The sequence below is a fragment of the Pleurodeles waltl genome, chromosome 9, assembly GCF_031143425.1.
Source record: "Pleurodeles waltl isolate 20211129_DDA chromosome 9, aPleWal1.hap1.20221129, whole genome shotgun sequence".
NCBI classification, from domain to species: domain Eukaryota; kingdom Metazoa; phylum Chordata; class Amphibia; order Caudata; family Salamandridae; genus Pleurodeles; species Pleurodeles waltl.
The window spans coordinates 843,136,226-843,150,287 of NC_090448.1; positions in this window are offsets into that span (position 1 = coordinate 843,136,226).

Below are 14,062 nucleotides of genomic sequence, written 5' to 3' on the forward strand. Positions count from 1 at the left end.
TATACTCTCTTGAGCAGACACATGGCTGAGTATAGTGATCTATCACCTCATGTAGTTTGCTGTTGGGGATGACACACTAAAGATAAGAGGAATGTTGGGTACAAAAGACACCCACAACATGAAACAACATGAGATGATTGACAACTGCACTCAGTCATGTGTCTGCTCAAGAGAGTTTATTGTTAGTAGACTGTACTCTGTTGTTTCCCTGGTCACTAGGACAAGAGGCAAGGCACATCACCATGCAGCAACTACCATACCTTCAAAAACAATAACTCATCTGATGTATTGCACATTTGCCATCTCCAATATTCATGGGGACATGGCTTTCTCTAACACATCAACCTGGCAATGTAACAGGTATGAATCTGCCCAGTACCTGGTGTGCTCCCCTCAAACACCCATCAAACTTGGGGTAGGCCACCGCCAGTATGCAGGCCATCAGGGGGGACAGAGTCCGGTGTGTTCGTTGGCAGCTTTTGTTGGCAGGACAACCCCAGCTGGACCTCTGCAATCTTCTGAGCCCAGTGTCTCACATCCACCCACCTTTTATGACATTAGACGCGCCACCAGCGATAGACCCCCAGGATCAATGTCTGGCCAATGTCTTCCCAAATCCCATGCTTCTGATGGGAGTTGACCTGTATGGATGCAATAAACAAATGAAGAGGTCACAATTGCACTTTTATAGAGTAACTGGTTGTACAACACTTTTTTTAAACACCTAACAAAGCATTTTGTAATTGTCAACACACAACATGTGTAAAGCACACATGGTGATAAGTACAAAGACATAAATGAACACTTTTGGAGTCATCTGTTGACTATCCACAAACCTCATCATAGCCTACACTGACTAAGCAAGCCCACTGACATATTTTGGCCCAGGTCAAGCAACCATACCGTGATGGAGCCACCAAGAAACACAACACACCATTATGACTTTTGGGTGGGTAAGCAACTTGTGCATGACTGTACAGACACCTTTACATCCAGGCACATAGACTCACTACATACGGTCCATAAAGGCCACTACCATGGTGCAGATTATGCCGTAAGACTTAGGTGACAATAAAAGGGCTGGCATGGGTGTCACTGGATGTTTCTTCTTTGTGAATGTGAGGAAATGTGGTCTACATAATGACATCTCATCCCAATTATGAGTGGTTTTCTTGGGTATGTACTGGTATCACATGAAATTCCTCTTACCATATATGGCACTTCTACAGAGATGACATTCAACATATCAAGGAATGATTGGTCTGATTGGTTGCTTGTAACAAAGCTAGTGATTCACATGTCATGATCTCCCCTGCATCAACCAACTCTCTGCACTGTGGGTTTTTCACTTGTGCAATAGGGCTGACTGTACAAACATGACTTCTGGAAAGGGGACTCGTAAGCAGCACGGCAGTGTTGAACTCAGCACCGCTGTGGCTGACTACGACTCTGACCCCACCACCCATCATAGATCCAGGTGGTGGCGGCAGTTGGTCTTCCAGGGTCGTAATGTGGTGATCTGACCGCCAGGAGTGAGGCGGTCCCACCACCACCGTGGCTTTGGCGGTCCTTGGACTCCAAAGTCGTAATGAGGGCATGTGTTTTTATTGTAATTGTGTTAAAAATCACAGAGGCCTATTGTTTCAGTTTTAACATAGTTCCATTAATCTTTAGTCACACATCAGTGGTCCACTGAAGCCACTGCTAATTTTATTTTACATTAAGCAGCTGAACTCTTTATAAAAAAATAAAAAACGGATAACAGAGTAATAAATTTCCCCACACGGTTAGCCCTACCAATGCCCCTAAGAAGCAGGGCCACAAGGTTTCAAGACTTTGCACTACTGTAACATCACACAATTGTCAGACAGGCCTTTGTGTCAAACAATAATGCCTCTTACGCAGAGACTACATTGGACAAGAATATTTATTCTGTTTAAATTTAGGTTTATAAGTAAATTCATATGTATTTCATCCAATGTGTGAAATTTTAAAAAATGTCTAGTATAGAATGTTGTACTGGAAAGAAATAGTTGATATGCCAACTTGATGCAAGGCAATTTTAATGCCTAAGCAGATATGCCGAAAGTGGTCAGGCTATTGCAGGGCAATGTCATCTTTTGGGTTGGACATGTCAGTTTACAGTCCAACTCATACCAAGGGGTACACACTAGTTTGATGTTTTCAGCAGCTGACCATATATAATGTGAAGAACTCATACTACGGATGTGGACAGACCATTCATTAATCTCTTTCCAGGTCCTCTCACAACCACCTAAGACAGGGAATGGAAACAACGTGGGGAGGCAGAGGGTCTCACTGAACAAAAATTGCCCTTGGCCAAAATTAAACGCATCTCAGCTGGTAAGAGCTCTTTCATAAATGTAAACCAGGGCAAATACTTTCCCATTGTTAGAAGTATGTAATAATTATTTACACTGAGTGCAGTCAGCAGTAGAGATGGTTTTACCAGCAAAAAACAAGCATCAGGCCCAATCTAATCCTCCTGCGTCTCAATACTCTCCTACTCTTAAAGAAGCCAAACTAAGATGCAAGAAACTGGAATGCATGTGTTGAGTTGAGTATGCTGACAAGAGTAGCCCTGAGATATGAACAGAGGAAATATAAACAATTGATTCTCTGGGAAAAGAATAACATTTATACCTCTGGAATCCTGAATGCAGTCAATTCTGCCAAAGAAATGTTCCAGATTGTGAAAGCTTTTTCAGTAGTTGAGTGTAAATCTAATACTATTTTATACATACAAGAGCTCACAGAGAAGCTGTCAAACCTTTTTGAGACCAAAACAAGGGCAATATTTGAAGTCCTTGAGCCAGACAAAAATACTGGCCAGTTCAAACCTCTGACATCTGCTATGGATGCAGATATAGTGACAGGGTTGAAGAGCTCTGGTCCTACCACCCGTAATCAGGTTGTAGTTCTATACCACTGGGCACCCATGTCAGAAACAGAGTCAGTGACATGGAAATCTGCGTCCCCACTAGAACCCTCATCCTCCCTCTCAGTGGCAGAAGATGGCTGGCACTCTGAGCCCCCATTGAGGGAGGTATGTAATAGATTTCTGGCCTCTGCTCAGTTCCCTGACATTTAGAGAAAGACCTTCAATCTTCCTCTATTAAAAGCCCAAATGCAGATCCATTGGTTCTCTCTAACTACTGTTCTATATTTTTATTTCTGTTCACTGTTCAGATTTTAGAGAAGTGTGAGAATGGATTGTTAATGGAGAGACTGGTACAGTGTCAGGTGCTGAACACTGCCCAGTCAGGCTTTCATCTCCTAAACAGCACTGAAATAGATGTGCTGGCCATGGTGGATGACCTAATGCTGTCAGACCAGGCTGAATCATCTGCGCTAGTTCTCTCAGATCTGTCAGCAGCATTAGATATGGTCTTCCTCTGAATAGGTTACAGAAAGCTGGGCTTAAAGACACTACCCTTGATTGGTGTTGATTCTACCTTATGGGTAGGACAGAGGTGGTCTATGTGACTCCTTTCTTCTCTGACTTTAAGGCCTTGCATTAGCATTGCCATAGGGCTCTGTGCGTAGCCTTACTCTGCTCAATTTGTACATATGACCTGTTCTGAGAACCTATTAAAGCTTTTGGAGTAAGATGCATGAGTTAGGCTGATGATTCTAAGCGTATTATCACTGCTGATAGGGCTAGCAATGATCCCTTTGTTTTGTTTTTTCACAGATGCATGACTGCTGTCTTCAGTTGGTTGCATCAGAATGCCTTAAAATGTAACTCTGAAAAATCAGAAGTTCTGTGTCCACAACATCGGCAGATCCATCATCTGTTACCTCTTGATTTCTGGCCCCCTTTCTGGATGGTACACCCTGCTACTGTAAAGGTTGTAAAAAATCTAGGCTTGAATCCAACCTCACATTGAAGGCTCTGGTCAATCATGGGGTTTGAAACTGTCATTTCTTATTTAAGGCTTTGAAGTATATACTTTTCTTCCCTCCCAAGCACTTCCATCAAGTGATGATCTCAGATGCCTGGATTACTGAAATTCTCTGTATCTGGGGGCAGACAAGGAAATTGCAAGGCATTCAGAATGCAGTAGTCAAGATGATACTGGGCCTTCCTCAGTGGTCATCCTCGTTAGAGTCCCTAAAACATCTTCACTGGCTTACAGCTGAAAAGCATGTAAAGGTTAAATCACTCTGCCTCTTATACAGATCAACACATGGAAGAGGCCTGGTCTCTTTGGCTAATAAATTCAAGAAGTATACTCCCTCTTGTCCGCTGCACTTTTGAAATGCCCATCTGCTGGTTCTACCATGGGCCACCCATGCTGTGCAGGAGGCAAGGCTTTCTCCAGCTCTGCAGCAGAACTGTAGAATTAACTTCCTGTTCTTCTGCCGAAAATCTTCTCTTTATATCAGTTCAGGAAAGCTCTAAAAAGTGACTCTTCTGCATCTAGTACTTTGCATTATGCCTTTATCCATAAGAAGTATCTCTGTTGTGAAAACACCCTTTAGCCATCCCAGGCTCTGCTTGTGGCCATGTCATTGGAATATTTTTGGTTAGTTCCAGAACACCCTTTAGGTATATGTTGGGGTCTATAAAATAAATAACATAACATACTTCCAGTATAAAACCTATGCTAGACATCACACACACACCTTTGCACCATGGTGAGTGTGTAATGATGAACATTGGTGGAAGTTGTGAGGTAATGATGGTAAGAAGGAAAGTGGTAGAAGAAATTTGCTTAAACCTACTCAAGGTGGTAACAGACCAAACCACTAATGTTTCTCCAGAAAGTTCCATTTACCTGGAGTCCAGATTGTAAAGAAAGTGAAGGGAGTTAAAGTACACACGAAATACAAAAGAATGCACATCACTATAAAACCAAAGTAGATCACCAAACCATAATTTAGAGGGTGAAAGCCACTTTACGAAATGCAGCATTGCAAAGATGACTCAGCCAAACTTGGAGCCATTTTCTCTCAACACTTGTCATATTTCAGGCTGAATGGCTGCAGCCTCAGTTATGGTCAACAGGCTACAGCTATCCAAGGGGAATGAGCCTCAGGAATTCAAAGGCAGTAGGCTACTGAACAGTGAGGTTCTTTGGTTGCCTCAGGAGTCTCTCTCTTAGGTTCAAACCAAAAATGGATAATCAATCACTGCTTTAAATGTTTGGGGAATTTCAGGTGGCCTATGTGGCCCGCTCCAGGTAACAGAATTGACACATTTCTTGCTGGCCAGCACTTCAAAATACAGTTCAGGCTAGTTAAAAAAAAAAGCCAGGCAGAAATACGACAAGGTAAGATTATGACATGTCCACATTTTAGGTTCTTTTCATGAAGTTCTTTTTTCACATTAGCTGTGCTAGTTGTTTCAGGACTGAATTCATATAAAAGTAACCAACTTTGAACCTTCACTTTTCTTTTGGTAAAAGTAGGTAGAGTTCACCTATAATACCTTTGAGGGTCTCTGCAATTAAGGACCTTGTTATTAACAGATAGGACCCAAAGGGTTTAATTTCTCAAATGCAGAAGGGACACTACACAAAAGGGAGCAGAGCTTGCCCACATGCCTCACAGAAAACTGTGCGCTATAGCTGTTTGAAGGAAAATGGCCATATCCTGCTCTACAGCTCAAGTAAGTAAATGACCAGAAATCTTCAAAATGAAATGTAATTTCTAAACAAAACTGTGAATTTCACAGATGGTAAGGACACAATTGTATACAGAATAATCAATGTGATTAGAATATTAATTAGTTTAGAGCCATGAGGCATTGATGATGATGTCAGACATAAATGCACAATTGCACAAGGCATTGCTGGCCTTGGTAAGAGAAGCCATGTTCAAAAGTACACAAGTAGATAAGAGGAGGGGGAGGGAATTCCACTATGAGTTATTCCGCTCTAAGTGAGTTTGTGATATATAGATATTTTCATGCATTACATACACTGGAACTCACAAAATGCCCGGTTCCCAAATGAATTGTTTTTTAAATGTGTTAATACACTAATTAAAAACAAATATACATTTCGAACTGAAAAAATATTTTTATAAATTAATTAAAAATAAAACTGTATGTAATCTTTTTCAGGTATTGTTAACAAAATCTTTTAAAATAATTAACCATTTTAATCTCTTTACTAATTAAAAAGTACATTTCAGGAGTTAGCATCTTGTATCATTACCTTCTAGTAGGCCTGGGTTAATATTGTTTGTTTAAAATGATTTTACATCTTTATTTTCAATCAAAGTAATTGTATTTATATGTTCAATAAAAATAAAAAATAACACTTTTTCAATATTTCTTGTATTTTCCTGTAGGCATTTCCAAAACAAATGGAAAGTTGGCAATATTAATTTTACACTCGTAAATTCAGTTGTAGGAGACCTATTAGAATGCACCTTGGTGTAAATCTCCTCTCAGAAATTGTGAACAGCAATAAAGTGGAGAAATACAACTAAGTGTGTTTCTACATATGAGTAGATGTACACATGCAAACTTACCTGTGAGTTGGGCCCAGAGTTTTCTCTCTTTCCTCAATAACAGAAAGATAATAGGAGGTGAAAATCAAAGTAATTCAGGAAATATTTTGCAGCACGACAGGTATGCATTGAAAATGCCATTGTTCAGCTTTCATTTGAATGGGTTTACATTTGAGTACAGAAAAAAACATTTGAGAGACTTGTCAGTTTCCCCATAGGAATCTGGAATCTCCTAATTTTCTCTTGAAAACGCTGCTACACAGTCAGTGAGTAACTGGATTCACTCCACCTATTGGCTGACGTACTACACATCGCAAGGGTAGTTCTCACTCGAAATCTACTGAAGTTGAAAGTCAGAAAACAAAGTGATCTTTACTATGTTTGGTTTACCACATTATGGGCCAGATGTACAAAAGTGCAATTTTGCATTTCCTAAATAGCGATTTCATAGAAATCGCTATTTAAGAATTACATAGATACCAATTTTCTAATAGCGATTCCTATAAAGTAGGAATCGCTATTAGGAAATCGGTATTAAGAAATCCTGTTGCATTTTATTCAATGGGCCGGTTTTGCATTTCCTAAACAGTAATTTCTTGTTAAGAAATCACTATGTAGAAAATACAAAACCATGGATATCAAAGATCAAAAGGCCCCTCTAGGTGCACCCTCAAAATCAAATCAAATCATAAACATTTATAAAGCGCGCTACTCACCCGTGCGGGTCTCAAGGCGCTAGGGGGAAGGGGTTACTGCTGCTCGAAGAGCCAGGTCTTGAGTTGCCTCCGGAATGCGAGGTGGTCCTGGGTGGTCCTGAGGTTGGTGGGGAGGGAATTCCATGTTTTGGCTGCCAGGTAGGAGAAGGATTTCCCACCTGCCGTGGTGCGGCGGATGCGGGGGACGGCGGCGAGAGCGAGGTTGGCAGAGCGAAGTTGACGGGTGGGTGTGTAGAAACTGAGGCGGCGGTTGAGGTATTCGGGTCCCTTGTTGTGGAGGGCTTTGTGTGCGTGGGTGAGGAGTCGGAAGGTGATCCTTTTGTTGACGGGAAGCCAGTGCAGGTTTCTCAGGTGGGCAGAGATGTGGCTGTTGCGGGGTATGTCGAGGATGAGGCGGGCGGAGGCGTTTTGGATTCGTTGCAGACGTTTCTGGAGTTTAGCGGTGGTTCCTGCATATAGGGTGTTGCCGTAGTCCAGGCGGCTCGTGACGAGGGCGTGGGTCACGGTCTTTCCGGTGTCAGCGGGGATCCAACGGAAGATCTTTCGGAGCATGCGGAGGGTGAGGAAGCGGGAGGATGATACGGAGTTGACTTGTTTGGTCATGGTGAGAAGTGGGTCCAGGATGAATCCGAGGTTGCATGCGTGGTCTGAGGGGGTTGGTGCGGTGGCAAGGGCCGTGGGCCACCAGGAATCGTCCCAGGCGGTCGGGGTGTTTACGAGGATGAGGACTTCCGTTTTGTCTGAGTTCAGTTTCAGACGGCTGAGTTTCATCCATTCTGCGACGTCTTTCATTCCATCTTGCAGGTTGGTCTTGGCGCTGGTGGGGTCTTTGGTGAGGGAAAGTATCAGCTGAGTGTTGTCGGCTTTGTTGAAGATGAAGTGTGGGCAGGGGTCCGAGGGGACACCAGAGTGGATGGAGTTCAAAGGTGGCTTTGGTCTCTTCCGTGTCGGTGTGAGTTCAGGCGTTGAGGGTGATGGCTGGGGTTGCAGGTTCTGTGGTGGTTGGCTGGGTCTGGTGTCCGAAGCTGTCGTGTAGGTCGGTGACTTACGATGGAAGAAGGTGGCGAGGGAGTTGCAGAGGTCTTGTGAGGGAGTGATGGCGTTGGGGTTGGCGTTAGGGTTGGAGAGCTCTTTGACAATGTTGAAGAGTTCTTTGCTGTTGTGAGTGTTCTTGTCCAGTCTGTCTGTGAAGGAATTTTTTTGGGTGGCACGGATCAGTTGGTGGTGTTCGCGGGTAGCGTTCTTGAGGGCAGCCATGTTATCTGCGGTGTGGTCCTTGCGCCAGGCTTTCTCAAGGGTGTGGCAGGTTTTTTAGATTCCTTGAGGGTGTCTGTGAACCAGAGAGGTTTTTTGGTGTTGGTCTGTCTTGGGAGGCGTCTGAGGGGAGCGAGGTTGTCTGCGCAGTTGGTGATCCAATGCGTGAGGCTGACGGCTGCGTCGTTGGTGTCGGTGGAGAAGGTGGGTTGGTTGTCGCTGAGAGTGGAGAGAAGCTGTTCCGCGGGGATTTTGTTCCAATGTCGGCGTGGGATGGGTTGTGTGCATAGGTGGCGAGTCTCGCGTCGGAAGGTGAAGTGGACACATCTGTGGTCGGTCCAGTGTATAGCGGAGGAGTGGCTAAAGGATACGTGGTTGCTGGCGGAGAAGATGGGGTTGAGCGATGTGGGTGGGGGTGTTCACCAGTTGCTTGAGACTGAGGTTGTCGAGGTTGTCGAGCAGGGCAGTGGTGTTGGGGTCGTTGTTCTGTTCCAGGTGGAAGTTGAGGTCACCGAGGAGGATGTAGTTCGGCGAGGCAAGGGCGTGCGGGGAGATGAAGTCAGTGATAGAGTCGCTGAAGGGGGCGCGTGGTCCAGGGGGTCTGTAGATGAGAGTTCCTCTGAGGGTGGTCCTGGGGTCGGTGTGGATCTGGAAATGCAGGTGTTCGGCGGCGAGGGGGGTGTCTTCGGTGGAGGTGGTGATGTTGATGGAGTCCTTGAAGACTATGGCGATTCCTCCCCCTACTTGGTTGGTGCGGTCTCTCCTGGAGATCTTGTAGCCGTCGGGGATGGCTATGGCGATGTCGGGGGGAGTGCTGGGGGCCAGGGGTTTGGGAGTGCTGGAGGCCTGGGGTCCTGGCGCTGGGTGCGGTCCAGGCGCAGACGGGCGCAGACAGGCTTGTCGCGCCAGCGCAGCGGCCGCCATAAGAGGGAGGAGGGGTCAGCTGGGGGCGGGGGGATGGTGGGGGGCGACGAATGGGAGCAGGGGGGTGGGGCCGAGCAGGAGGTGGCAGTGGGAAAGCAGAGGGTGGGGGGGTCAGGTATAGGGGAGGGGAGAAAAGATAGGGGAGGGGGTTAAAGGTGGAGGGGAGTAAGGAAGAAAGATAGGGGAGGGGGGGTTACAGAGGTGGAGGGGAGTAAGGAAGGACAGAGAGAAGAGTCAGGAACAGAAGAACAGAGGAGAGAAGAGTCAAGAACAGAAGAACAGAAGAGAGAAGAGTCAAGACCAGAAGAACAGAAGAGAGAAGAGTCAAGAACAGAAGAACAGAAGAGCCAAGAAGAAGGGTAAAGAAGAAGAGGAGAGAGGAGTCAAGAACAGAAGAACAGAAGAGAGAAGAGCCAAGAAGAAGGGTAGAGAGGAAGTGGAGAGAAGTCACAAGGAAGAGGAGTCAGGCAGAAGAGGAGAGACCTGAGAAGCAGAGGATACGAAGAACACAAAAGAAGGACAAAGAAGAAGAGAGAACACGCAGGACGGGGTGCAGGGAAGAAAGAAGAGCACAGATGAAGAACACAGATGAAGAAAGAAGAAAGCACACGCAGGTCGCGGTGCAGGGGAGAAAGAAGAAACACAGATGAAGAACCCAGATGAAGAAAGAAGAAAGCACACGCAGGTCGCGGTGCAGGGCAGAAAGAAGAAACACAGATGAAGAACGCAGATGAAGAAAGAAGAAAGCACACACAGGTCGCGGTGCAGAGGAGAAAGAAGAAACACAGATGAAGTACACAGATAAAGAACACAGAAGAAGGACAGAAGAAGAGAGAACACGCAGGACGGGGTGCAGAGGAGCAAGAAGAAACATAGATGAAGAACACAGATGAAGAACACAGAGGAGGGACACAGATGAAGAAAGAAGCAGGAAGAGAACGCGGTGAGGAAGAGGAGCGGGCCGAGGAAGAGCAGAACACGCAGCAAGAGGGCTGCAGAAGAGGAGCAGAGAGCGAAGGGAAGAAGGACAGCGGAGGTGCGGAGAGGGGTAGGAGTGGAGAGCGGAAGGCAGAAGACAGAGGTACAGGAGAAGAGGTGAGTAGTGCGGGCTGGGCGAGGGGCTGGGCGGGGGGAGTACTTACTGTTTTTTAGCAGGACTTGCTGGGAGGTTTCAGGAGCCTGGGCTGGTGGATCTGCAGCGGCAGAGGGAGCGACCTACCCTCGGGTGTGCACCTGTAGTGCTCACTGATGCCTATGCGGCATGTGTGTGCTCTATTGCAATTTTTTTTTTTAAAGTAACTTGGGTGGTTTTTCAAATTGCACCTGTTAACACCGACTTCAAGTCAGTGGTAACTGCATCTCCTAAATGCCCAAGTCACATTTAGAAAATACTTTGTACATCAGAATAGGAATCGCAAATACGAAATCGCTATTTGCCATTTCCTATTCTGGGAATCGCAAATTGCTATTTCTACAGGGTAGAAATCACAATTTGCGATTTCTTAAAGGTCTTTGTTCACAATAAAAGGCTGTTTTGCATTTCTTAATGGCCTGAAATACCGATTCAGACCGTTAAGAAATGCAAAAGGGCTTTGTTAATCTGGCCCTTTGATTCTTCTTCAATAACTGTCATGTAAGACATCTTTTCCAACACAATTTAAGATTCAAATAGTCAGTTTTAAGTGGTTGCATGGTTTGGGGTTTTAAGCTGTGTTGATATAAGATTGAATAAAGGGGTGCTTCAAGCCACGTACATGTATCCAAAGGTCTACCGACATTTTCAGCCTAAACTGTTGAGAAGATGTATTTTCCTTTCCTGACCTTTTTTCAAAGGCGGTTGCATGTAATTCTTCTATTCTGTATTGGATGGATTGTGGTAATGCTCTCTCCAAGGGCTGCCTAAAGACAAATATTGCAACATTGTAGGACATCCAGAAAACAGCATTCAGAAGTCTGTGGCAAAAAGCTGATCATGTTTCTAAAGTAATTCTCAAACTGCAATGACTGCCATTGAGGAAAACAATCCATCTGAAATCTAGTTATTTAAACCGTCAATTGTTCAATATGTAAAAACCCTCTTTTTGAGTAGAGCACAAAAACTGTAAATTATGTTTCTAGCAGAGCTCAATAGACCAACTACGAATTTTATTCCCAAAGTTTGCTTGAAGAATCGGGGTAGCAATTCTTTTAATGTGCAAGGCCCTAAGGAATGGAATGAAATTCCATATGTATCAGGACGTCAGCTGAAATCGCGTAAACCTCTGAAGGTTTAGATGACCTTTTATGCTGTTTTTTTTGTACCTGTATGTTTTTCTATTACAGCGCTGAGACACCTATTGCAGAGTGTATGTTGAGCTTCATAAAATCTCCAAAAACTTAATATATGGGAGTACAATGTTCCTTTCACACCCAGGTGACTCTGTCTTATGTTTAAATGGAAATGTTTTTTTTTTACCTCAGCAATGCTGTAAACCTATATTCCCTTCCTAGGTTTCTTACATAAGACGGAAATAGCCGCTCTTCCTAGCAACTTTCTGGGTCGCAGGTTTTGCTAGAACTGGTACATCGAAATGGGGGGAAGGAACCACTCTAACAATTGCAGAGTAGGTATTCCATGGCCCAATGTAGCCAGACAAAACTCCTCACAGAGGATAATGTTTTAGTATTAATCTACAAGCTGTATCATTATTTCCCTTGCAACGATTTTCCTGTAGCTGCCTTTCCAAGGCGAGGTACCAGAATGATGTGGTCTAATATCGTCTGACAACAATATAGTGTTCTAAATATATTTTACAGCAATTGGGGTCGATAAAAATCTACAATGAATGGAGTAATACTTTTGTTGTCAATATTCATGCCACGATATTTACATCAGACAATATTTTCGCTATCAATATTAAGACATACAATTGTCTTAAAACAGCTGCACATTTTAGTGAAAAGAAAACACACTGTCAATGAAATCCAACTTCAAGTTAGCCGTAGAATCTTGGCAGTTTTCTAGTGATGGCACATATAAGATGTTAGGGAAAAAGTAAGAACTGTCTTCAAAGGCTAAGTCCTGCTGCTACGAAGATTGTATTTAAATGCTACGCTCTCTTCCATGTACTTTATTATGCCTAAAATCCCTGCCGAAATCGTTCTCGCTTCCATGTTTCCTCCACAGTCACCCGTGCTTCAATGGACTATCCCTAATAATGCTCACCAGATGTTCGCCACTTTCTGTGTGAAAACGCTAGGCTTGATTTCCCCATTTACTCTTGGTTTCCTTATTTGTAGTTGCTGAAGGCGACCTTCAATGTGGGGGTCTGCCTGCACTACGCTAAGGTCATCTGGTTCCATTTAATCACATCCCTTCCTTCCTAATTTCAGAGGCTTCAATTAGGTCACCTCAAGATCTCGGATTTTCCAATCAAATGCAAACCAGCCTCTCAACGATTTCCTCCTGAACCTGAAATCCCCATGTGTTTCATTATAAAACATCCCATCTGTGTCATATGTCAAAAACATATAAAATCCTGTTTCCCAATTTCTATCTGTGGCACTTCGGCAAAGAGACTGGAATGGTTCATGCATGTCACAAACATGAAACTATATTTTATCAATCTATGGTTAATCCAAAGTGCCTTTTAAATGGACAGTTTGGTGGCACATGAAATGACGTTTTAAGAATAAAATACTTGGAACAAAGCAGAACGGGAACACATTCGAGCTTTTTTTCATTTGGCAGTTTAAGTACTTGGGCCCATATTTAAGAAAAAAGTGGTGCATCATAGATGATGAGTCACTTTTTCTGCACCCCCCTACTGGCCCCTAACAACACTATGTTTGTGCCATATTTATAACACGGTGCACCATGGCAGTGGTTAGTACAATGGCGTCAACATTTTTGGTGCTATTGTGGCTCTTTACTACACTAGCATCAAAAATGTTGACGTTAGTGTAGTAAAGTGCAAGGAGGCCCATAGGTTTCCATGGGAGCATCATTTTAACGACTAATATAACAGATGTCACTACGCCATTTTTGCCGAAATGCCTCCGCTGCATACAATATGACTGGCGCAGGCATAATGTGGCGTAAGGGGTTACAAAGTGGCACAATGCATGCATGCTTTGTAAATATGGCGCATGGAAAAAGTCACCTTAACACCCCCTTAGTGACAAACAAATGATGCTATGGTGGCACTAAGGTGGTGCTAGGGTAATTTTTTAAAAGTATCAACACAACTATTAACCATTATCCTTCAAGGGGTGTGACAATTCAGACTGTGTGAGGACCCCAAAGCCATGAGAATGGCTTGTGCTGATGGTATTATCCATCTTAATGTATACGGAATTAATGATCAACTCTTGTTGTGCTCATCTGTAAATTAGACAGACAGTGCTGTCATGTGCCAGACTGTAAGAATTGCCGGTGTTGACAATTACGTGTCAGTGCCAACCACCAGAATTCACTGGTTCAAACTAAGCACTAGTTAGCACTATTCACAGTATTTTGGTTGCTATGTGATCTAAATGCTTTCATTGCTGTTAAATGAATAAGGCACAAAAGTTGACTTTCTAAGGCATGTAACCTTTATTCAGAGTTGTCAATGAGATAGCACATAAACACTGACATTGTTATTCATTGTTTCTATCTAAGTGGTGTACACAGTTCAAGGGCAAGGTCGCTTAGGGAGATAAAT